The 24,622-nt window shown below is 47.4% G+C and overlaps 1 long non-coding RNA gene across 1 annotated transcript in view; it reads left to right on the plus strand.

The window, feature by feature from the left end:
- LOC137650678 (uncharacterized) overlaps window positions 1-24,622 on the plus strand; it is a 128,225-nt gene that overhangs the window by 63,041 nt on the left and 40,562 nt on the right. The window contains exon 3 of the long non-coding RNA XR_011046046.1: window positions 9,613-9,779. This is a non-coding gene — a long non-coding RNA (uncharacterized lncRNA). The remainder of the gene's footprint in view (window positions 1-9,612; window positions 9,780-24,622) is intronic.

Raw genomic sequence — 24,622 nt, forward strand, 5'->3', positions numbered from 1 at the left:
ACTTTTAGAGTTACTGGAAATGAAGAAATATTTATACAGTACAGTAATTGCATGTATTATAAGATTATTTGCTGAATTTACTAATGTTCTGTTGTAAAAATAAAACAAAATGTACAGTAAAACAAGGTATTTATTATATAAGATTAGGCTATACACCAATAGATTCATCAATTAATAGAGATTCAGAGTTTTCAATATAAATGGTATTGTGTGGACCCTTGTGTCTAATGTTTTATTTTGTGTTGTTCATAATGAATAATATTTTGATTTAGATTATGGATGAATACTTGACAGACAAGTTTCAGTACTGTAGGAGAGTCGGTTGTCAATTTTATCGTTTAATCAATTAAAGTTATGTCTGATTAAGATGATTTGAGAATGGTTATTTATGAAGATGAATGGTAAAAGAATCACCTATAATAGGAGAATCATTGCTTATATTTTTCTGTACTTTCCTCATTTATCAGGTCATTTGATTCAATAAAAGTCAAAATCAGTCAAATTGAGTAGCACAAAAGGTTTTCAGGTTTCTTTATGTCCTGTAAAAACGGATTTTGAGCGAAGCGAAAAATCTATTTTTGGGTAAGATAGCCATGTCGTCCTGATGGAAGTTCCTTAAAGGCAGCTTCCTAGGGTATATTACAACTACGGCGATATTCCCAGAGAATTTACCTTCAGGTACCCAGAATTCTAACTCCTGGAGCGAGTATCCCTAAAAAAGACCTTAGGGATATCGTAAATATCAGTGGACGTATTCTTGACACGCCTCATAGCAATCTATACCCCGAATAGAGTTAACACTTCGTAGGGGTCAAATGGCAAGAAAACGAAAACGATAAGAAAGGGGGGAGCCGTTCGCAAGGCATCTCTCCTCCCCGTTTCGAAAGCGTGCCCTGCGCCGCTCGCGGCGCCATCTGTATTCCTTGTAGCGATACACGAGGTGCTACAGATACTGTATGTAGGGAGGGGTCCTACAACCCTTTTCACTTTTTTTTTTTTTTTTTTTTTTTTTTTTTTTTTTGAAAAGGAACAGGGCGGGTCCATCAGGACGACATGGCTATCTTACCCAAAAATAGATTTTTCGCTTCGCTCAAAATCCGTTTTTTGGGCTCAAGCCATGTCGTCCTGATGGAAGTATACCAGAGCATTACTGTATCTGTGGATTCTCAATACGTGCCGTACTCCTCAGGAATGTTTCTTAGTCAACTCGACTGAAAGACCTAAGATGTTACCGTTATACATCTTTTCACTAATCATAAGCCATGAAAGCGCTTCCTGCCCCCTACAGGGAGGAGTCCTACTAGACTCTAGAAACGAACGAAGAGTACATATACCTATGTATGAATCACTCGCCAGCCAGTACAATATAGTGGTCTCACTCTATATGAAGTAAAGCATAGTCTTACGGGACTACAGCATCCAAGGGAAAAATCCCGACCAGCACCCTGGTCGAAGTAAAATTAGACAAAAAGGTTATATCTGCGTAGGATTAAACTTGCTGCCACCACCGTCCTCAGAGAGGGGTGGAGTCCTTTATGCTAAGGAAAGTATAAACCAGTGCAACAAGGCTTTGCATTAAGGAATAGGCTATTATAGATATCCCCGATTAATATACATAGGCTAAATGCTCAATAAATAACATGAAATCAATATAGGTGAAGGAGACGCAAGGTTCCCGAGAACAAGTTTATTGAGTAACAATAAATAGACATGGTCACCATAAATATGTACATATGATAGGTGGATGACCAACAATTTACACAAGTACCGTAGTGCATGGATGAATGGTTATCTGAAAGAAAACAAATATGTCACTTGCCACATACCCAGGTATCAAAGTTAACGTCCATGTTACTACTTTGCTGACATTAGCGTTAGCAAACGCTTGGCACACCTGTCTGTACTTGTGCTACCATCACCATAACGCTGGAACAGTCACTGTGGTCTCTCAGAGCCTTCACTACTAGTTATATCAACGCATATAACTAACCACTCACCCAAGAATCAAAGTCCCAAATGATTCCACTGTTCCTCGCAGAGTTAAACAGCAGGGTTAACGACGCAACCAACTGCTACCACAGACCTCTTTAGCTGCTCCACTTGCTTAGCATAGTGGCGAAAGAATACCCTGGAAGACTTCCAGCCAGTGTATGAATGAAGGTGTTCAAAATCCATAAAGTTAAAGAAGTTTAAGGATGAAGCAACTTTCCTCGGATCATGACCTGCGGGTGAACTGTCAGGATCCGCTCTGCGAATAAAATATGTAATTTTCGCCCTAAGCTGATTTAAAGATAAATTCGAGCCCGATGTTTCTCCTCTGAATAGTTGGCCCCCATGGAAGTCTGAAGTTCTACGAAGATAGACCTTTAGGCATTCTACGGGACATAGAGATGCATCTTCTTTCAGAGGGCAGATTCTCCAGGGACCCCACCTGTTGGTGGGCAACTCGTTCTTAGCGAGAAACGTAGGGTCCGGAAACAGGTTCAGTTCTCCACCATCCAGGAACTGAACTCGGCCCTCCTCTCTCGAGAGGGCCACAATCTCACTAACTCTGGCCCCAGAAGCAAGGGCAAAAAGGAAGATCACTTTTTGAGTCAGGTCCTTCAATGCACATTCCTCATTATCCAGTAATGAGGCAAAATGAAGGACTTTGTCTAACGACCACGAAATAGGCTTTGGAGGAGCTGATGGTCTAAGCCTAGCACAGGCCTTCGGGATCTTATTAAACATCTCGTTAGCGAGGTCTACCTGGAAGGCATATAGAATGGGTCTTGTCAGAGCTGACTTACATGTAGAAATTGTGTTAGCCGCCAGCCCCTGTCCGTGGAGGTGAATGAAGAAGGATAGGCAGAACTCCGTAGAGATCTCTTGTGGGTTCTTGTCTTTGACAAAGGCTACCCATTTCTTCCATGCAGATTCGTACTGCCTCCTAGTAGACTTACACTTGTATTCTTCCAGGAAGTCGATGCTATCTTTCGAGATTCCGAACCGTTTCTTCACCGCTAGGGAGAGAAAATCATGAGCTGCAGGGTTCGGGTTTTCTGTAATGAAGCGTAGACAGTCGACTTCTGGACTTGCTGGGACAGAACTGGGTCCGGGAGTGGTAGAAACTTCAGTCGTAGTTCCAGAGCTAGAGGGAACCATACACTGTTCGGCCACTTGTGGGCCACTATTGCTGCTACTCCCTTGAAGGATCTCAGTTTGTTGAGGACCCTCAACATCAGATTGTGAGGGGGAAACAGGTAGATCCTGGACCATCTGTTCCAATCGAGGGACATCGCATCTACTGCTTCCGCCAAGGGGTCCACGTATGGGGACACATATTTCGGCAGCTTCTTGTTGTCCTTCGTCGCGAAGAGGTCTATCTGCAGTTCTGGGACTTGTCTCAAGATGAAGGAGAATGATCCTGCGTCTAGGGACCATTCTGACTCTATCGGTGTAACCCTGGATAGAGCGTCCGCGGTCACATTCCGGACTCCTTGAAGGTGAACTGCTGACAGGTGCCACTTCTTCTTCTCCGCCAGTCGGAATATGGCTAACATTACCTGGTTGAGAGGTGGGGATCTCGATCCCCGCCGATTCAGACATTTCACTACCACCTCGCTGTCCAGTACCAACCTTACATGGATCGAGTGACGTGGGGATACTTTCTTCAGGGTAAGAAGCACTGCCATAGCTTCTAGAAAGTTTATGTGAAAAGTCCCAAATAGCTTGGACCAGGTCCCTTGCACTTTTTTCCGATGGGAGTGACCCCCCCACCCTACCTTTGAGGCGTCTGTGTGGATTGTCACTGACGGGGGGGATGGCTGAAGAGGTAGAGACCTCTTTAGACGACTGGCTTGAGACCACGGTCTGAGAAGAGAACGTAGACGAAGTGGGACCGGTCTCTTCAAGTCCCTTCGCTCTTTCGATGCAAAGGTTCTCCATACTCCCGCTGCATCTTTTAGCTGTGCTCTTAGCACTGGGTCTGTTACTGATGCAAACTGAAGAGAGCCCAAAACCCTCTCTTGTTCGCGTCTTGATATCCTCTCGGAACCTAGAAGTCTCCTGACAGACCCCGCTATTTCCTTCCTCTTTGACATCGGAATGGAAAAACGGTGTGACACTAGATCCCAGTGAATTCCCAACCACTGGAACCTCTGAGCTGGAGAAAGACGAGACTTCTTTCTGTTGATCATGAAACCTAGATATTCCAGGAACTGAATCACTTGTAGGGAAGCTTGCAAGCATTCTGCTCTGGATGCTGCCCACACCAACCAATCGTCCAGGTAGGCTACTACTTGGAACCCTTTTAGGCGTAACTGTTTGAGCGCTGCGCTCGCAAGCTTCGTAAAGATCCTTGGGGCTATGTTTAGCCCGAAGGGCATCGCTCTGAAAGCATAAAGTTTTTGTTGTAGCTTGAATCCTAGGTAGGGGGAGAGACGGCGACTTATTGGAACGTGCCAATATGCGTCTGACAAATCGATGGAGACGGTATATGCCCTCTTGGGCAGTAAGGCCCTTATGTGTTGTAACGTTAACATCTTGAACTTGTGGTTCACTATGAACTTGTTGAGTGGTGACAAGTCCAGAATGACTCTGAGTTTCCCCGAGTCTTTCTTGGGAACACAAAACAGCCTCCCTTGAAACTTGATGGACTTTACCCTCCGGATCACCTTTTTCTCCAACAGATCTTGGATGTACTCCTCCAAAACGGGGGTGGAGTGTTGGAAAAATTGAGGGCACTGGGGCGGAGTACTGTACCAACTCCATCCCAGTCCATTTTTGAGAAGGCTGTGGGCCCAGGGATCGAAGGTCCAGCGATCCCGGAAATACTGAAGTCTCCCACCTACCGGCGACACTTCACTTTGACTGCCCTGCAGTCTTGCCTCCCTGGCCGCGACCACCTCTGAATCCTCGTCCCCTAGAGGGGCGTCTCGCCGAACCTCTGGCTGCCCCTCTGGGTCTTGCACGAAACGTGGTTGATTGTCCCTCGAACACGGGATTGAATGCCGGGGAAGCTGATGACATGGCTTGGGGTACCCATTGGAAGGTGGTCGGGGTCTGGGCTACCAGTTGTGGTACCGGAGGCAAAGCTGGCTGCTGCTGCTGCTGTCTTTGTGGTTTGAAAGGCTTGGCTGGACGGGAGGAAAACCTTGATTTCTTCGCCTTTCCTTTCGGCTGAGGGCCCTCATCCGGAGAAGACTTCCTCTTAAGGGACAGGCCCCACTTCAGGAGAAGATTGCGGTTCTCAGTGGCTGCCTTGTCCACGACCTCTTTGACCACGTCGTTGGGAAAGAGATCTTTACCCCAGATGCTGGATGAAATGAGCCTCTTGGGTTCATGCCTCACTGTGGCCGAGGCGAACACAAACTCCCTACAGGCCCTCCTTGCTTTAACAAAGCAATAGAGGTCCTTAGTCACCGTGGCCAGATGGATCTTGGCCATTACCATGAACATCTCCGGCATCTTGGGGTCGCTAGCCATCGTCTCCATGTTGGTCTGGAGAGACATCGAGGCTGCCAGGCGCTCCTTTGTGTCCAATTCCCTCCGTAGGAGGAATTCCGACAACTTGGGAAGGTTTTCGCCGAACTGCTGACCTGCAATGTCGGCGTCCAACTTCCCAACCGAGAAAGTGAGGTGCACCTCCTTCCAGTCCTTATTGTCCAGCGGCAATGCCAACGACAGAGGTTTGCATTCCTCCAGAGATGGACACGGTTTGCCAGCTTCAACCGCCTTCAAGACGGCCGCGAACCCCTTTTGCATAAAGGGGAAGGCCCTAGCCGGGGAGGATACAAAGGAGGGGTGCTTCTTACTCAAAGCGGCAACTTTAAAGTTTGAGAACCCCCTCTCCTTCAATGCAGCTGTTAAAGTGGCTTGAGCCTTGGAGTGATCCAGGATAATCACCTCCTTTGGTTCCGTCTCCTCCTTCGAGGCCGGCTCCTTCTTCAAACGGACATAACAGTCCGGGTAGGCCCCTCTACTGGGCCAGAATTCCACCTTCTCAAGGGGAACTGAGCCCAGTTTCTCCGACATGACGATCTTCCCAATCGTCATCGGCATGTGCTCGGCATATCTCCACGGGTTGGCATCCGAGCACAGAGGAAGGTCCTTCACGTTGAGCTTCTTTGGAGGTCCACGTGATGCTGTGATCTTCTGCATCTGGAGCTCCAAAGTAGCGGCCTTCTGATTATTCTCCCTCTGCATCTGTTGGATCATACTAACGATGGAAGAGAGAGCCTGTCCTAGCTCTGCTGGAAGAGCGGACGAGGTAGAGGGGATAGGTTCAGGGACCTGAACCGGCACGTCTGAAGATACGGGAACCTCTTCCTCCACGGCAATAGGATCTCGATCCTCCTCCTCGCCTTCTGCGAGGAGATCCTGTTCCGCGCGATCGGACAAGTCAGACATCTTGTCGTCCAACTGGATGTCCTGCATGGCATCAGCGACATCCTCCTCCACTGGGATCTGGACGAGAGGGATCTCCGGCCGAGGCTGGGGAACAACAGCATCAGTGGAAGCCTTGGGAAAAAGGTATGCCCTCATCTTCTCATTAGGAAGATAAGGTCCAGTGGTGTTTTTCTGAAAACCCCTTACCCATAAGCGAAGCTTCTCCCTCGCTGCATCTCTTGACTCCGCCGACCTAGGGGATTCAAAAGCCTCTGATAGCAGGTTAGTACATACAGCACATACCTGCGGATCCCAGTAACGATGGTCATCATTGGAGGCTGCGCAAGCCGCGTGCCTCCTACACGAGACATGTCCGCAAAAGTTCTTACTGCGGACATTGCAGAAGACACTATCACACTTCGGATGCTCCTCCTGTAAAAGAAGAAAAATTTCCATGAATATCAAGTGAATTTCAATTCACATGTAACAAATGAGTATTCACCAAGAATAAGGGAAAGACACCTACTTGTGAAACCCACACAAACACCTGTGGAAGCCCACCAGCCAAAGTCACATAGTTAGTCTTTACTAGAATAACCAGAGAGCATATTTCCAAAGGAAATTAGGTGTAGCTCACACCTAAGGTAAAATTTTACCATTCCGGCCAGGGATGAAAAGAATTCTCTTTTATCCTTGTAAGGCGACACCAAGTGATTGCACAAGTAACACAAGTAAGATAGAAAAGACAGTGTTGTAACCTACTATATCATGGACTCCCTTGGTTGAATACACCACCAAAGAAAGGACTGATACAGTACCTGAGGGTGGTGTGCCGGCCGGCTATTGCCGGTCAGCACCCCCCCCCCCCCGTTTTTCGAAAGGTAGATCTCAAGTACTGTACACAACATCAGATCACCCCTATTGGGGAGAACTCCAGATCCCATGCCTGAACCGGCCGGCAGTGGTTGCCGGTCCGCAGCCACCCGGTTTGCACTGCGTTGCCGGCCATCATTCTTAGTGGCCGGCTAACCGGGCAGTGTAGCAGGCCGGCCGGCAGCAGTAAGCAAACCTTGCCGGCTGGCCTCCACACCAGGCAGCGCTCGGCTGCCGGCCCCACTTGTAGTGGCCGGCAGATGAGCAAGAGACCGGCCGGCAAAGGTATATAACCATCGCCGACCGACAGCAAGAGAACTGGAGAACACCCCTCCCCACCGACGGCCGGCCTGTAGGCCGGCAGACGGCAAGGACAACACATACGAAGACAACAGAATGAGTGCCGGGCTAAGAGGCTATGAGCCTCTGTGCCCGGCACCCGAAAGAGTGCCGAAAGGAAGGGGAGACACTAAATCAGGCTTCCTAACCGCTGCTTACTGAATCTACAGACGGCAGCGATGGAGGGACCAAGAAAGGACCGGGCAGCACTCGAAGGAAGGGTCTCTGCCGGTCGGCACACTCTGCCGGCCGACAGGAGACCACGTCAGTTCCCCATCCTAACCTAGGCTAGGTACGGATGCGGACGACTGACACAAAGGAACGGAAAATAGAAGGGAAGGACAGAGGGTCCTATCCAACCTTGCCTTGGTTAAGGGTCATTCCCAACTAAGACAGCTCATCTCAGCCAGAGAAAGACCCGAGGGGGAGGCCGGCACTACTGGCTGCCTCCCTAAAACCACGGCAAGGAAGGAATTGCTATTCCAGAAAAGGGAACATATCCCGAATCCGGAACGGCAAGAGGACAAGTCTGAGGGGTCACCGAGCGAAGGGATCACTACTGGAACCCAACAAGGTGGACCAAGGGGGATAAACCCCTTATGCCCGTGTCAATCAGCAAGGGAGACTCTGCCCCATGCCAGACCAACCCGGACTCAGACTAAACACTGTTGTACTGTCCCCCTCTGAACCAATTCAGATGGAACGGGAAGGTACAGTACTACTCCAGCATAGATATATTTGAAAATTAATTCAAACAAACCACTAGAGTTAAGCCTAGGGCTTAAACAGAGGGAAAGGGTTTGCCCCTTCCCCGAAGAGAAGGGAGCAAACGGGGAAACAGATAATATTATAATGACCTAAGACAACCTAGCCTAGGCACTAAGAGAATCGATTACCTAATTCACCGAAACTCACACCAATACTATCTTGGAAGGTACTCGAAAAGGGCTTATATGTATAACGTTGCCTAACGCTTAAAACAATAAAATCACACTTGGAAGACCAATTATCATGCAGGAAGTACATAGGCCAACCGCTAGCCTACGAAGACTAGTGTTGGCAGCCTAGGCAAAACTTCGCCAGGCACACTACTAACGCATCATAACAGAATTCCTAAATAAGCTAAGTAGCTAATATTTAAGCGCAAAGGGGCTGGGAACGTCGCTCTTGCTAACAAATAAATCCTATTCTAGCGAGCGACAGCATCCATGATGCCTCCAGCAGGCAACAGCTCTTGTATCAAAGATAACTCTTTTAATTACTTTAATTTTTATCAAGAGCCTACATTTATACATAAAAGAAATAGTACTCAACTTATCCGAGGCAGAAGAAGTTGGAGAAAGCATTATAACACGAGAAATTCCAAGATTTGGTAGAAAACAGGGAACAAAACACCGAGTCGTAGAGCTACGCAAAAAGGAATACAGATGGCGCCGCGAGCGGCGCAGGGCACGCTTTCGAAACGGGGAGGAGAGATGCCTTGCGAACGGCTCCCCCCTTTCTTATCGTTTTCGTTTTCTTGCCATTTGACCCCTACGAAGTGTTAACTCTATTCGGGGTATAGATTGCTGAGGCGTGTCAAGAATACGTCCACTGATATTTACGATATCCCTAAGGTCTTTTTTAGGGATACTCGCTCCAGGAGTTAGAATTCTGGGTACCTGAAGGTAAATTCTCTGGGAATATCGCCGTAGTTGTAATATACCCTAGGAAGCTGCCTTTAAGGAACTTCCATCAGGACGACATGGCTTGAGCCCAAAAATATGGTATATACAGTATTCGGAAGCTCTTATTTGTTAGAAAAAAGGTATTTTACACTAAAAATTGTTGGTGTATTAAATACATTGTACATACAGTATATGGCATTTCTAATTCAAGTGTTTATTGAATGTGACATATGTGTAATTTTTTATTTTATTATTTTGCTCATGGGTACAGCATTACATTATCTACTTATTAATTGTTGAATTTCAAAATTTTGTATTCACCTGACATCTTTATGGGAAATAATAGCTCCTTTTTTCCCAACAGATAGTAATGAAATCCATCATTTTTGAGCCCACAATTTTAAGAAAAGTGTACGAAATTGTTTCAGCATCTCAAAGTTGCATGGTAGAAATGCGTGTCACAACAGAAGACGATCCTCGGCAAGCAAATGCATAAGGTGTAGATATTATAGGACTATACTTATGATTTTGGTAAGTAAAAGAATAATGGGGCATTGAGTAGAGCGCAGACCTCCGCCCTGCCAGCTTATTTCTTGACCTTTTGCTCGATCTTAACCTTGATCCTAACATGAATTAATTGACGTGGATTTTTGTACAAAAATATGAACCAAGTTTGAACTTTCTGTGACAATGATGTACAAACTTATTGATGATTACGTAAATTGGACATTTTGCTTGACCGTGACCTTGACCTTTAACTTTGATCTTCCAAAATTTAATATTTTCAATATTAATCTTACCCGATGATCATGTAGCTGTCAACTCTGTTGCCCGACAGAAATCTACGGTCGGGATACGCCAGCGATCGCTATACAGGTGGGGGTGTACACAACAGCGCCATCTGTGGTCAGGTACTCTAGTACTTCTTGTCAACACCACCTCAATTTTTCCTCTGTCGTGCCACCGGCTAGACCTACTTGGATACGCTGTTGATTCTGGAGTTATTGTTCACGATTTGGTGATGTATTTGCTCTAGAGTTTAGCCTTCGCTATTCAGGAAGCTTTAACATTAGCTTAGCAAGTTTTTGGAATTAATTTGATTTAATTTTGGTGACGAAGAGAGTATGAACTCTCTTTCACTTTTAAATGGCCGACCCTTCCCTTAGACGGAAGTGTTGGTGTCGAAGAGAGTATAGACTCTCTTTCTTAATTTTGCTTAACAAAGTTATAGATTTATTTTATATCTCTCCGCCTTTTATAGGTCTCTTCGATTAACTTCCTTTTATTATAAACTTATAAAAATAAATTTTTATGTTTGTTTATATGCGACCTTTCCTAATAGTAGGCGGTCTTTTCTTGGAACCGAAGTTAATTAACATTGAGCCCGTCATATCGTTTTTACCTGTTAAGATTTTATGCTATTTTAATTTTAATGTTTTTGAAAGAATTTCTTTGATAGTCTCGTACTGTTTTCAAAGTTGAACTAACGTTTTGTTTTGTCTCCTCAGTTGTTGACGTTCAGAACGTTCAACTTGCGCTCTATCGTTACGATAGAGAGAGAGTATTCACGGTTTCACGTTGCAGTAAGAGTAAACCGATTCTAGCGTTTTGTTCATTCTTTCTTAGCTTAAATGGTTTTAATTCTAATAAAGGAACTTTTTATTTGGGAAATCTTTCAGTTTTTTTCCTTTAACAATAATATGTTTTAACGATATATATAATTGGGCTCATCTCTCAGGTTCTAAGTCAAGAGAGAGAGAGATAGAGACGGAGGGAGAGAGAGGAGGATAAACGTTTCGTTCAAGCGGGTAACGTTGTTATCGTTTTTGCTCTTCTCCCTAGTCTCTTTAGGGGAAGAAGGTAAACGTTTCTAGAGTTTTATTCTTGTTCCCAGGCTTTATGCGGTGAGAGATTTTAAACGTAGTTTATTTGATCTAGTGTTTAGTCTCTTTTCCAGCCACTGAATTCTTTATCTTTCATTATGTTTTTCTGTTACATTGTAATACTGTTTTCGCAATTACTAACTTTTAATGAAGGATAGAATTGCGTGTTTCAGGTACAAACCACTTAAAGTTTCGAGTTCAGTGAAATAAGTGCAAACAGAAAATCAAAAGTGATAAAGTGATAAGCGCAAAGTGTTACAGTGTTGCGTTCGAGGGTTCGTCTGTTCGTGCCAGTTGTTCGCCTAGTCTGGGACCTCTTACAAGCTCCCAAGCCCAGGGGAGAAGTAATGTCGAAGGACTTATGGGTTCATCAGGCCTTGATCGACGAACAGACGTTTCCCCCCGTGGTTTCGGGTGTATCCACTCACGTAGCCGACGTGATCACCCCACCCACACAAAGACGAGAGAGCCCATTTATTCCTCGTCTGCGGAAGAGGTTTCTCGCAGAAACCATGGACCAAATCTTGCAGCTTTTAAGTGCAGGTCGGTCCCTTCCGCGCAAGTCCAACTCCTAGGTGTAGCCACTGCCACTGGGTCAGTTCGGACTTGCTGCAGTACGACAACTGCACACCTCCCAGAGAGGCAAGGTGGTACCGCAACAGGCAGTAACTCCGTCTGTTGCCGCACCAGCTGTTTTAGACCCTCAGTCTCAACGGACAGTAGCTCCGTTTGTTGTTGTCTTTCATAGACCCTAGTGGTCCATGCTGCAGACTATACAGTCTCAGCTTGCTCCTTCATACAGGAGTATCATGCTGGAAGGTTGACAATGCAGCCTGTTAACCTACAACCCGCCGAGTTTGTGCGCTCAACAGATACTGCGGCTGCCTGCTCCCACCCTCCACCTGTGAGAGCTCCACCTCCGATGCGCAGTCCACCCTGCCAGACGCATGTTCTTGCTGCGCCTCCTGCTTTCATGCGTGAGTTGCCGCATCGGGAGTTGCCGGGTTCCAGCACTATGAGGCAACCTCCTCAACCCATGAAGCAGGAGCCTCATGCTATGCGGCATCCTCCTCAACCCATGAGGCAGGAGCCTCATGCTATGCGGCAACCTCCTCTACCCATGAGGCAGGAGCCTCATGCTATGCGGCATCCTCCTCAACCCATGAGGCAGGAGCCTCATGCTATGAGGAGCCTCATGCTATGCGGCATCCTCCTCAACCCATGAGGCAGGAGCCTCATGCTATGAGGAGCCTCATGCTATGCGACATCCTCCTCAACCCATGAGGCAGGAGCCTCATGCTATGAGGAGCCTCATGCTATGCGACATCCTCCTCAACCCATGAGGCAGGAGCCTCATGCTATGAGGAGCCTCATGCTATGCGGCATCCTCCTCAACCCATGAGGCAGGAGCCTCATGCTATGCGGCAACCTCCTCAACCCATGAGGCAGGAGCCTCATACTATGCGGCATCCTCCTCAACCCATGCGGCCTGAGCCTCATCCCTTGCAGCATGAGCCTCATCCCATGCAGCATGAGCCTCATACCATGCAGCATGAGCCTCATCCCATGCAGCATGAGCCTCATCCCATGCAGCATGAGCCTCATCCCATGCAGCATGAGCCTCATCCCATGCAGCATAAGCCGCATGCCATGCAACATGCTCTGCATACCTTACAGCATGCTCTACATACAGCATGCTCTGCATACCTTACAGCATGCTCTGCATACCTTACAGCATGCTCTGCATACCTTACAGCATGCTCTGCATACCTTACAGCATGCTCTGCATACAGCATGCTCTGCATACAGCATGCTCTGCATTCCTTACAGCATGCTCTGCATACCTTACAGCATGCTCTGCATACTATGCTCTGCATACAGCATGCTCTGCATACCTTACAACATGCTCTGCATTCCTTACAGCATGCTCTGCATACAGCATGCTCTGCATACCTTACAGCATGCTCTGCATACCTTACCGCATGCTCCTCAGTCACACATCTTTGGTTGTTGCCAACTCACAAGACTGTCAAGCAGTTTCATAACGTTGCCTTCTGGTCTGCTGCTTTTGCACCAGTGAAACCCTCACTGAGAGAACTTAGCTTTTCTCGGATATCGTTCCTGTAGATGAGAAAGTGCTATTCTCCCTCCTTCTGATATTCCCTTGAGGACTCTGTCATTTGGAGAGGAGCCTTAAGCTGCTTAGCCTCCTATGGACTTTTATTTAAGCATAACATGCTTCCAGGGAGGGTAATGGTTCCGCTTCAGTCGCTAACCCCGTCTGTTGCCACACCTGCTCCCATAGACCTTGAGCTTTGTTGCAAGACATGCAGTCCAAGCTTAGTCCTTGTTAGAGGATTTTTTGTTTACGGAGTCAGTGTGTCACTGGGAAGACGTTCAACAACCAGCAGAGGGGACTTGTTGTGACGCAGTGCGGCAACCTCAGCAACCCGATAAGGAGTTGTCTGTACTACCCAGACAGTCTAGACAGTTTCGGGTTGTCGCTGTACTTCCTCGCTTCCCCATGGTTGACACTTCACAGACTGTGCAGCAGTACCATGATCTTGTGTCCGGCTCCGTCAGACGACTGGCTTTTAAGAGCTCCCACAAGTCGTCGCTGTCTGGAGAATCTCAGATGGACTATGGATCTGACCAAGGAACTGGGCCTCCTGGTCAATTTAGAGGAGTCCCAGCTCGTCCCATCCCAGACCTTTGTCTACCTGGGTATGGAGCTTCAGAGTCGAGCTTTTCGGGCTTTTCCGTCGGCCCCAAGAATCTACCAAGCCCTAGAATGCATCCAGAGCATGCTGAGAAGGAACCGATGTTCAGTCAGGTAGTGGATGAGTCTAACAGGGACACTTTCATCGCTGGCCCTGTTCATCGAGTTAGGGAGACTCCACCTCCGCCCCCTTCAATATTATCTAGCTGCTCACTGGATAAAGGACATGACGCTAGAGACGGTCTCAGTTCCTGTTTCCGAAGAGAGGAGGTCTACTCCACATGGTGAAAGAACAGCTTTCTTCTCAAGGAAGGTCTACCTTTGGCTGTTCAGAAACCCGACCGCCGTCTCTTCTCGGACGCATCAGACACGGGCTGGGGTGCGACTTTGGACGGACAGGAATGCTCGGGAACATGGAATCAGGAGCAAAGGACACTTCACATCAATTGCAAGGAGCTGTTGGCGGTTCATCTGGCCTTGATAAACTTCAAGTCCCTCCAGCTTAACAAGGTGGTGGAGGTGGACTCTGACAACACCACAGCCTTGGCTTACATCTCCAAGCAGGGAGGGACTCATTCATGGAAGTTGTTCTAGATCGCAAGGGACCTCCTCATCTGGTCAAAAGATCGAAAGCTCACGCTGGTAACGAGGTTCATTCAGGGCGATATGAATGTCATGGCAGATCGCCTCAGCCGGAAGGGTCAGGTCATCCCCACAGAGTGGACCCTTCACAAGAATGTTTGCAGCAGACTTTGGGCCCTGTGGGGTCAGCCAACCATAGATCTGTTCGCTACCTCGATAACCTAGAGGCTCCCGTTGTATTGTTCTCCGATTCCAGACCCAGCAGCAGTTCACGTGGATGCTTTTCTGCTGGATTGGTCCCATCTCGACCTGTATGCATTCCCGCCGTTCAAGATTGTCAACAGGGTACTTCAGAAGTTCGCCTCTCGCAAAGGGACACGGCTGACGTTGGTTGCTCCCCTCTGGCCCGCGAGAGAATGGTTCATAGAGGTACTGCAATGGCTGGTCGACATTTCCAGGACTCTTCCTCTAGGAGTGGACCTTCTACGTCAACCTCGCGTAAAGAAGGTACACCCAATCCTCCACGCTCTTCGTCTGACTGCGTTCAGACTATCGAAAGACTCTCAAGAGCTAGGGGCTTTTCGAAGGAGGCAGCCAGAGCGATTGCCAGTGCAAGGAGGACCTCCACTCTCAGAGTCTATCAGTCTAAAGGGGAAGTCTTCCGAAGCTGGTACAAGGCCAATCCAGTTTCCTCAACCAGTACCACTGTAACCCAGATTGCTGACTTCCTGTTACATCTAAGGAACGTAAGATCCCTTTCAGCTCCTACGATCAAGGGTTTCAGAAGTATGTTGGCAGCGGTTTTCCGCCACAGAGGCTTGGATCTTTCCACCAACAAAGATCTACAGGACCTCCTTAGGTCTTTTGAGACCTCAAAGGAACGTCGGTTGTCCACTCCAGGCTGGAATCTAGACGTGGTCCTAAGGTTCCTTATGTCATCAAGATTTGAACCTCTCCAATCAGCCTCTTTTAAGGACCTCACATTAAAATCTCTTTTCCTCGTGTGCTTGGCAACAGCTAAAAGAGTAAGTGAGATCCACGCCTTCAGCAGGAACATAGTTTTCACATCTGAAACGGCTACATGTTCCTTGCAGCTCGGTTTTTTGCTAAAACGAGCTTCCTTCTCGTCCTTGGCCTAAGTCGTTCGAGATCCCAAGCCTGTCCAACTTGGTGGGGAACGAACTGGAGAGAGTACTTTGCCCAGTTAGAGCTCTTAGGTACTATCTAAAAAGGTCATAACCTTTACGAGGACAATCAGAAGCCTTATGGTGTGCTATCAAGAAGCCTTCTCTTCCAAGGTCTAAGAACTCAGTTTCTTACTACATCAGGCTTCTGACTAGGGAAGCACATTCTCATCTGAAGGAAGAAGACCTTGCTTTGCTGAAGGTAAGGACTCATGAAGTGAGAGCTGTGGCTACTTCAGTGGCCTTCAAACAGAACCGTTCTCTGCAGAGTGTTATGGATGCAACCTATTGGAGAAGCAAGTCAGTGTTCGCATCATTCTATCTCAAAGATGTCCAGTCTCTTTACGAGAACTGCTACACCCTGGGACCATTCGTAGCAACGAATGCAGTAGTAGGCGGGGGCTCAGCCACTACATTCCCATAATCCCATAACCTTTTTAACCTTTCTCTTGAATACTTTTTATGGGTTGTACGGTCGGCTAAGAAGCCTTCCACATCCTTGTTGATTTGGCGGGTGGTCAATTCTTTCTTGAGAAGCGCCGAGGTTAAAGGTTGTGATGAGGTCCTTTAGTATGGGTTGCAGCCCTTTATACTTCAGCACCTAAGAGTCGTTCAGCATCCTAAGAGGACCGCTACGCTCAGTAAGGAAGACGTACTTAATAAAGGCAGAGTAATGGTTCAAGTCGTCTTCCTTACCAGGTACTTATTTATTTTATGTTATTTTTGAATAACTAATAAAATGAAATACGGGATACTTAGCTTCTTTGTTAACATGTATGCTGGTCTCCACCCACCACCCTGGGTGTGAATCAGCTACATGATCATCGGGTAAGATTAATATTGAAAAATGTTATTTTCATTAGTAAAATAAATTTTTGAATATACTTACCCGATGATCATGATTTAATTGACCCACCCTTCCTCCCCATAGAGAACCAGTGGACCGAGGAAAAAATTGAGGTGGTGTTGACAAGAAGTACTAGAGTACCTGACCACAGATGGCGCTGTTGTGTACACCCCCACCTGTATAGCGATCGCTAGCGTATCCCGACCGTAGATTTCTGTCGGGCAACAGAGTTGACAGCTACATGATCATCGGGTAAGTATATTCAAAAATTTATTTTACTAATGAAAATAACATATTTCCAGCTTTTTATATAACAGTTTCATTACTCTACAAATAAAATTGTGGCCAGGAAGCTGTTCACAGGCAAACACACACAAACAGTTTGTAAAACATAACCTCCTTCCAACTTCCTTGGCGGAGGTAAAAAATACCTGTACTGTATCACATACTATATTGGAAGATTCAAGATAACTGACAGCTAAAAGTAGTTCTTTGATATTTTCAAACTAAAGTGAACCAGAATTTAATTTTCGTCATGAGAACTTAGTTTTGTAGAGAGTCATATTATCAATAAAGGTAAGTTTTGTAGAAAAATCAACTTAGCAAAAAACGTAGCGTAACCGAAACCATCATGATGATGATGTTAAGTAAACTTTTAAATTTTTAGGGCCAGTAATTTAAGAGGTTACCTTATACAATATGGTTCCTCCAATTGCTGTATATTGGTATTATTTGTAGATGATTTGGTGGGTAGTATTTAAACTGGGTTTGATAAAAAAAAGAACATCTTTATAAATTAATGGATATCTTCTATTCTCTTCATTCTATTCTGGCTTGCAAAAGGTTTCATGGGAATGGTTTTCTTCAAAATAGGTGTTATCTTTTTTCTTAGCTTTGTATTATTTTTGTTAATGTTTATGAGTAGGTTAGTTGGAAGTGTTTTCAATTGCAGCCTTTTCTTGTACTTGATATCAGACAGTCATCTTGAAGTGTTATTCATCTTTATTCTTCATACTATTTTGGCTCCCTTGAGGGCAGGGCTTGCGTCTCAGACTACCCTAGTAGCCAAGCGGAACTATTTACTGCTCCGTGTTTAAACCCCATGGGTGATACTTGGGACCAGGACCATGATCCTAGGGTGCAGCTTCATGCCTCGTCCCTTGGTCTTTGACTACCTCGGAAGCCAAGTGGGAAAATTGTTACGGCCCTTTTTTCCACCTCCATTGGGCAACACGTTATGTGGAACCGGAGCCGTGACCACGCGCCATGGCTTTGAGCCTCAGCTCCACAGGCTCGGGGTCCGGGTCAGGTGTTACCTCAATGTCCGAGTGGGACAAGTGTTGTGGTACCATATTGTACACGGGTCCTTTTGTATTGTCCCTTCCTGGCTAAGGCAGGGGCGTTGGCCGTGACATTGGGTGAAGGTCTTGAGGCTTGGTCCCCCTGGCTAGGGCTTGTGTTTCCCACTTTGTCTTGCATTGGTCTGGTGTATTCCCCCCCCCATCTGGCTGATTCACAGGGCCTTGACCGTGACCCTCTTTCACGGTTCTTCAGTCACTATGCAGCCAGTTGGGATACACAGGTGATACACAGGGCTGTTGCCTTGTATTGCAGTTCCATGCCTTCCCCCCTTTGGGGCAGGAGCTTGGGTCCCCCCAATTACCTTGTCCAGGTGGGACAGGTTCTTTGATCTCCATGTCGGGGCTTGAGTTGTGACCTGAAGTGTGAGCCACGAGCATCGGCCCATGGAGCCGTGACTCAGGTCCCAGGCTACCAGGATAGCTGGAGTTATTTTATGTCGGCTCCTTGTTTCGGCCCCCCTCGGCCAATACAAGGGGGAAAGGCCTTGGTCCCCTGGCTATCTTGATAGCTGGGGGTTACTGGGATACAGTTCTGTGTGTTGAACCCCTTGGATTAATGCACCTGGATGGGTCATGACCCTGTGTCAGTTCCTCCCGCCATGGTCCCCCCTGTCGTCATGGATCGGGTTTCCCGACTGCAGTATCCATGAACCAGGGTTGGTGGCTAAGAGTTGGTTCCCTGGACACTTGTGGCCATCTAGTTGATAAAGGCCCTTTGGCGTTCTCCATCTCTCCTGTTACTTGATCTTGCAATCCTTCAGTAGAGCAAGTTCAGAGAACTGCACCAATCAAAGTGCTCATTGCGTTTGGGCGGGCATTATAAGACCAAGAGTTTTGGGGGAAGGGATCTTCTTCCTGTAAGGCGCTGGGTCGTATCCAAATTTCTGCCTTATCTAGCCTCTATGAATCCCGAGCTGAAGGGTCATTAGTGAAGAGACTTTGACAGGTTAGGGGCGGGGCTTCTCGTCATCACACATCTGTGGCTTAACTCCTCGTTAGATGGATTCAATGTCTTTCCAGGTTTCACGATGAAACATACTCCCTACTTACCTACCTATGTACTTACCCAAAGGTCTCTGGTTTGTATAGTTAGGAAAATTACAAATTACTTAAAAAATTTGGGATTTTAGGTAATTTCTCCTGCATATGTAATTGAAAATGATTGTGTCAGTAGATTAAAAAACACAAAAATACTATACATTGTAGGTTTGATGATATTGATTGGGTTGCATGCAAAAACTGGTTTTCAATATACTTACCCGGTGATTATAATAGCTGCAACTCTGTTGCTCGACAGAAAACTCTAAGGTAAAACTCGCCAGCGATCGCTACACAGGTTGCGGGTGTGCCCAACAGCGCCATCTGTCGTCCAGATACCCAGTACTCAATGTAAACAAAGACTCAATTTTCTCTCTGTCGTGCTACCGACAAGACGTACTTACTCGCTGTTGCTAACTGGATTTGTTTTCACAACTAATTGGTGAAGTACATTATTCTAGTTTTGAGCTTTCGCTGTGCAGGGTTTCTCTTCACAAATCCTTGAACTCTTTTTGATAACGGATTCTTTGTTGATGACTTTTTGATAGTTTTTGAATTCCCCTTTGACCAATTCAAAATGGCTGAACCTTCACAAGTCCCAAAATTTAGGAAGTGCAATGCTAGGGACTGTTCAAGGCGTCTTCCGAAGGCTTCTATCGACCCTCACACTGTTTGTTCCAATTGTCGGGATAAAACCTGTCAATTGGAAGATCGGTGTGAGGAGTGCGTTGGGCTTTCGGAATTCGATTTTATCGAATTCCAAAAGTATACACGTAGGCTAGAGAGAGATAGAGTTAGGAGAAGTTCCTCTCGTTCTTTAGATATTTCCTCTCCTCATGCCCCACAACCTATTCCTTCCCCTGTAGTGGTTGCTCCTAATCCCCCTCCTGGCACTCAGGAACCTTCGATGGCTGATATGATGCGTGCCATCCAAGCTCTGGGTGAGAGTTGAGTCCCTTGCTAGTGACCGTAATCAGCTCATGGTGGATGTGAAGGAGCTGAAGTGCAAAAGTGCAGTGGGAAGTGATAAAGTGAGTGATAGTGTTGTGGATAGTGTTGCGCTTGAGGGTTCGTCTGTTCGTGCCTGTCGTCCTCCTAGTCCGGGACCTCTTGCAAGCTCCCAAGTCCAGGGGAGAAGCAATGTCGTACGACAAATGGGTTCGAGAGGCTTTAATCAGCGAACAGACGTTCCCTCCGTGGTATCGGGCGTATCTACCCAAGATCGCCCCTGCCTAACAAAGACGAGAGAGCCCATTTATACCTCGTCTTCGGAAGGTGTTTCTCGCAAGAAACCATGGACCAAGGTCTCACGACCGTTAAAGCGCAAGTCGGTCCCTTCCGCACAAGTCCAACGGCCCAGCTGTAGCCACTGGGTCAGTTTGGACTCGCTGCAGTCATCCGATGACTGCTCACCTCCTAAGAGAGGCAAAGCGGTACCGCTTCAGACAGTTACACCGTCTGTCGCCGCACCTGCTCCTGTAGACCCTAAGTGGTCTTTACTGCAAGACATGCAGTCTAAACTAACGTCTCTTATGCAGGACTTTCGTGCGGAGAAGGTTGCTGCCGCACCAGCTAGTGCAGCTCCTTGCCTACAACCACCCACACGATCGGTTGTGCGTCCTGTGGACGCTGAGGTAACCTTCTCACGCACACCAGTTGAGAGAGTTCCGCCACCCATGCGTTCCAGTGTGTTCTGCCAGCCGCATGTTGACGTTCAGCGACGCACGGAGGTATCCGTTGACGTTCGTGAGGTTCAACAACCGTCAGAGTTGTTTTGTTTTGACACGGTGCGTCAACCTCCGCAACCCAGTGTGGTTGCCACTGCTCACCCACATCAGTCCAGACAGTCTGGAGTAGACGCTGTGCGTCCCCGCGCTGCTATGGTTGTTGCCAGCTCACAGACTGGGCAGCAGTTCCATGACGTTGCGTCCGGCTCAGTCACGCATGCACCCGTGCGACCGGACTCAGCTAACCAGCCGTTACCCACTCCGTTGCCGTTCCCTCATCAGTTATCGGATGAGGGACTTTCTGATGATGATGTTGCTGCACACGTAGATGAACCGCATTCAGAACTGGACGAGCCTAAGTCTACGCAACCCTCTTTGGACTTTAGGAAAGTTTTGGCCCTGTTCAAAGAGATGTTTCCGGACCAGTTTGTTTCTGTGGCTCCGCGTTCTCCTCCGTCAGAGTTTGTGTTAGGCATGCCGTCAACCACTCCTGCCTTTACTAGACTCGTCCTCGCACGCTCGTCCAAGAGAGCTTTGCGGGTGATAGGAGAATGGCTGCAGTCCAAGAAGAGTTTAGGGAAGACAGCTTTTACGTTTCCCCCTGCTAGACTCTCTTCTAGATCGAGCGTCTGGTATGCCACGGGAGAAGTTCTCGGCTTGGGAGTTCCTGCCTCTGCCCAGGGCGACTTCTCAAGTCTTGTAGACTCTCCCCGCCGCCTTGCCATGAGACGCTCAAAGATATGTTGGTCATCTTCGGACCTGGACCACCTGTTGAAAGGTATCTTTAGAGCCTTCGAAGTTTTTAACTTCTTAGACTGGTGTCTAGGAGCTCTAAGCAGAAAGATCTCTCCGACAGAGAAGGAGACTTCCTTACTCATTATGTCCTGCATGGACAAGGCCGTACGTGATGGGTTAATGAGCTTGCTGCATCTTTTGTGTCCGGAGTCCTTAAGAAGCGTGAAAACCTATGCTCATTCCTTTCAGCTGGAGTTACACCATGCCAGAGATCCGAACTTCTGTTTGCTCCTCTTTCCAAGTGCCTTTTTCCAGAGGACCTGATTAAGGAAATTGCCGCTTCTTTGATACAGAAGGATACTCACGATCTTGTTGCGTCCTCAGCTCGCAAAGCCACCCCTTTGCCTACCTTGTCAGCTAGACCAAGGATGGACACTCCAGCGTCCCATTTTATTCCGCCCTTTCGTGGCAGAGCCTCCAGCAGAGGAGGTGCTCGTGCCGAAGGGAAACGAGGAAAGAAGAAAGGAACCAAGTCCTTTAAGGGCAGAGTCTGACTGCCAGCTTCTTCAGACAGCAGTGGGAGCCAGACTCAAGAACTTCTGGCAGACCTGGGAAAAGAGAGGCGCAGATGCACAATCTGTGAAGTTGCTCAGAGAGGGGTACAAGATCCCGTTTGTACAAAAACCCCCTCTAGCAACGTCTCCCATCGATCTCTCTCCCAGGTACAGAGAGGAAGACAAGAGACAAGCATTGAAACAGGAAGTGTCTCTCTTACTAGAGAAGGGAGCGGTAGTCAAAGTCTCGGACCATCAAACCCCGGGATTCTACAACCGCCTCTTCTTGGTGTCAAAGAAGACAGGAGGGTGGAGGCCGGTGCTAGACGTCAGTGCGCTGAATGTCTTTGTCACAAAGCAGACGTTCTCCATGGAGACCACAAAGTCGGTTCTAGCAGCGGTCAGAAGGGAAGACTGGATGGTCTCTTTAGACCTAAGGGACGCCTACTTCCACGTCCCCATCCACCCGGACTCCCAACCTTTTCTGAGATTCGTTTTCGAAAAGGTTGTCTACCAGTTTCAAGCCCTGTGCTTTGGCCTAAGCACAGCTCCTCTTGTGTTTATGAGGCTGATGAGGAATGTAGCCAAATTCTTTCATTTAGCGGACATCCTAGCCTCCCTCTATTTGGACGACTGGCTTCTCAGAGCTTCTTCCAGTCGTCGCTGTCTGAAGGATCTAAAGTGGACTCTAGATCTGACCAAGGAATTGGGTCTCCTTGTCAATATGGAAAAGTCACAAGTGGTCCCATCCCAAACTATTGTGTATTTAGGGATGGAGATTCACAGTCTAGCTTTTCGGGCTTTTCCGTCGGCCCCCAGAACAAGCCAAGCCCAGTTATGCATCCAGGACATGCTGAAGAAGGAACGATGTTCGGTCAGGAAGTGGATGAGTCTGATAGGGACGCTATCATCCCTGGAACAGTTTGTGTCATTAGGAAGACTACACCTCCGTCCTCTTCAATATCACCTAGCATTTCACTGGAAAAAAGGACAAGACGCTAGAAGCGGTCTCGATCCCCATTTCCGAGAAGATGAAGTCTTGCCTGACGTGGTGGAAGGACAGTATCAGCCTCAGAGAGGGTCTGCCCCTGGCTGTTCAGACTCCCAACCACGTTCTCTTCTCGGACGCATCGGACGTAGGCTGGGGTGCGACATTAGACGGTTGGGAATGCTCGGGAATATGGAACTCGAGTCAAAGGACAATGCATATCAACTGCAAGGAGCTACTGGCAGTACATCTGGCCTTGAAAAGCTTCAGGTCTCTCCTTCAAGGCAAAGTGGTGGAGGTGAACTCGGACAACACCACGGCTTTGGCGTACATCTCCAAGCAAGGAGGGACCCACTCACTGACGTTGTACGAGATCGCAAGGGACCTGCTCACCTGGTCAAAAGGTCTAAACATATCGCTAGTAACGAGGTTCATCCAAGGCAACTTGAATGTCATGGCAGATTGTCTCAGTCGGAAGGGACAAGTAATTCCAACAGAATGGACCCTCCACAAGGATGTATGCAAGAGACTTTGGGCCACTTGGGGCCAGCCAACCATAGATCTCTTTGCAACCTCGATGACCAAGAGGCTCCCAATATATTGCTCACCAATCCCGGACCCAGCAGCAGTTCATATAGATGCCTTTCTCCTAGATTGGTCACATCTAGATCTATATGCATTCCCACCGTTCAAGATTGTCAACAAGGTACTGCAGAAGTTCGCCTCTCACGAAGGGACAAGGTTGACGCTAGTTGCTCCCCTCTGGCCCGCGAGAGAATGGTTCACCGAGGTACTTCGATGGCTAGTAGACGTTCCCAGAACTCTTCCTCTAAGGGTGGACCTTCTACGTCAGCCACACGTAAAGAAGGTACACCAAGGCCTCCACGCTCTTCGTCTGACTGCCTTCAGACTATCGAAAGACTCTCGAGAGCTAGAGGCTTTTCGAAGGAGGCAGCCAGGGCGATTGCTAGAGCAAGGAGAACATCCACCCTTAGAGTCTACCAATCGAAGTGGGAAGTCTTCCGAAACTGGTGCAAGTCAGTATCTGTATCCTCGACCAGTACCTCTGTAACTCAAATAGCTGACTTCCTCTTATACCTGAGGAAAGAACGATCACTTTCAGCTCCCACTATCAAGGGTTACAGAAGCATGTTGGCATCAGTCTTCCGTCACAGAGGCTTAGATCTTTCCAACAATAAAGATCTACAGGACCTCCTTAAGTCTTTTGAGACCACGAAGGAGCGTCGTTTGGTTACACCTGGTTGGAATTTAGACGTGGTACTAAGATTCCTCATGTCAGACAGGTTCGAGCCGCTACAATCAGCCTCCCTGAAAGATCTCACCTTAAAGACTCTTTTCCTGGTATGCTTAGCCACAGCTAAAAGAGTCAGTGAGATTCATGCCTTCAGCAAGAACATCGGATTTTCGTCAGAAAAGGCTACATGTTCACTACAACTTGGTTTTCTAGCCAAAAACGAGCTACCTTCTCGACCTTGGCCGAAATCGTTCGATATTCCAAGCTTATCGAATATGGTTGGCAATGAACTAGAAAGAGTCTTATGCCCTGTGAGAGCTCTTAAGTTCTATTTAAAACGAACTAAACCTTTACGAGGCCTGTCTGAAGCTTTATGGTGTTCAGTTAAGAAACCATCTTTGCCTATGTCAAAGAATGCTTTATCCTATTTTATCAGACTGGTAATACGAGAAGCTCATTCCCATCTGAGTGAGGAAGACCAAGCTTTGCTGAAGGTAAGGA

Source organism: Palaemon carinicauda, chromosome 12, assembly GCF_036898095.1.
Source record: "Palaemon carinicauda isolate YSFRI2023 chromosome 12, ASM3689809v2, whole genome shotgun sequence".
NCBI lineage: Eukaryota > Metazoa > Arthropoda > Malacostraca > Decapoda > Palaemonidae > Palaemon > Palaemon carinicauda.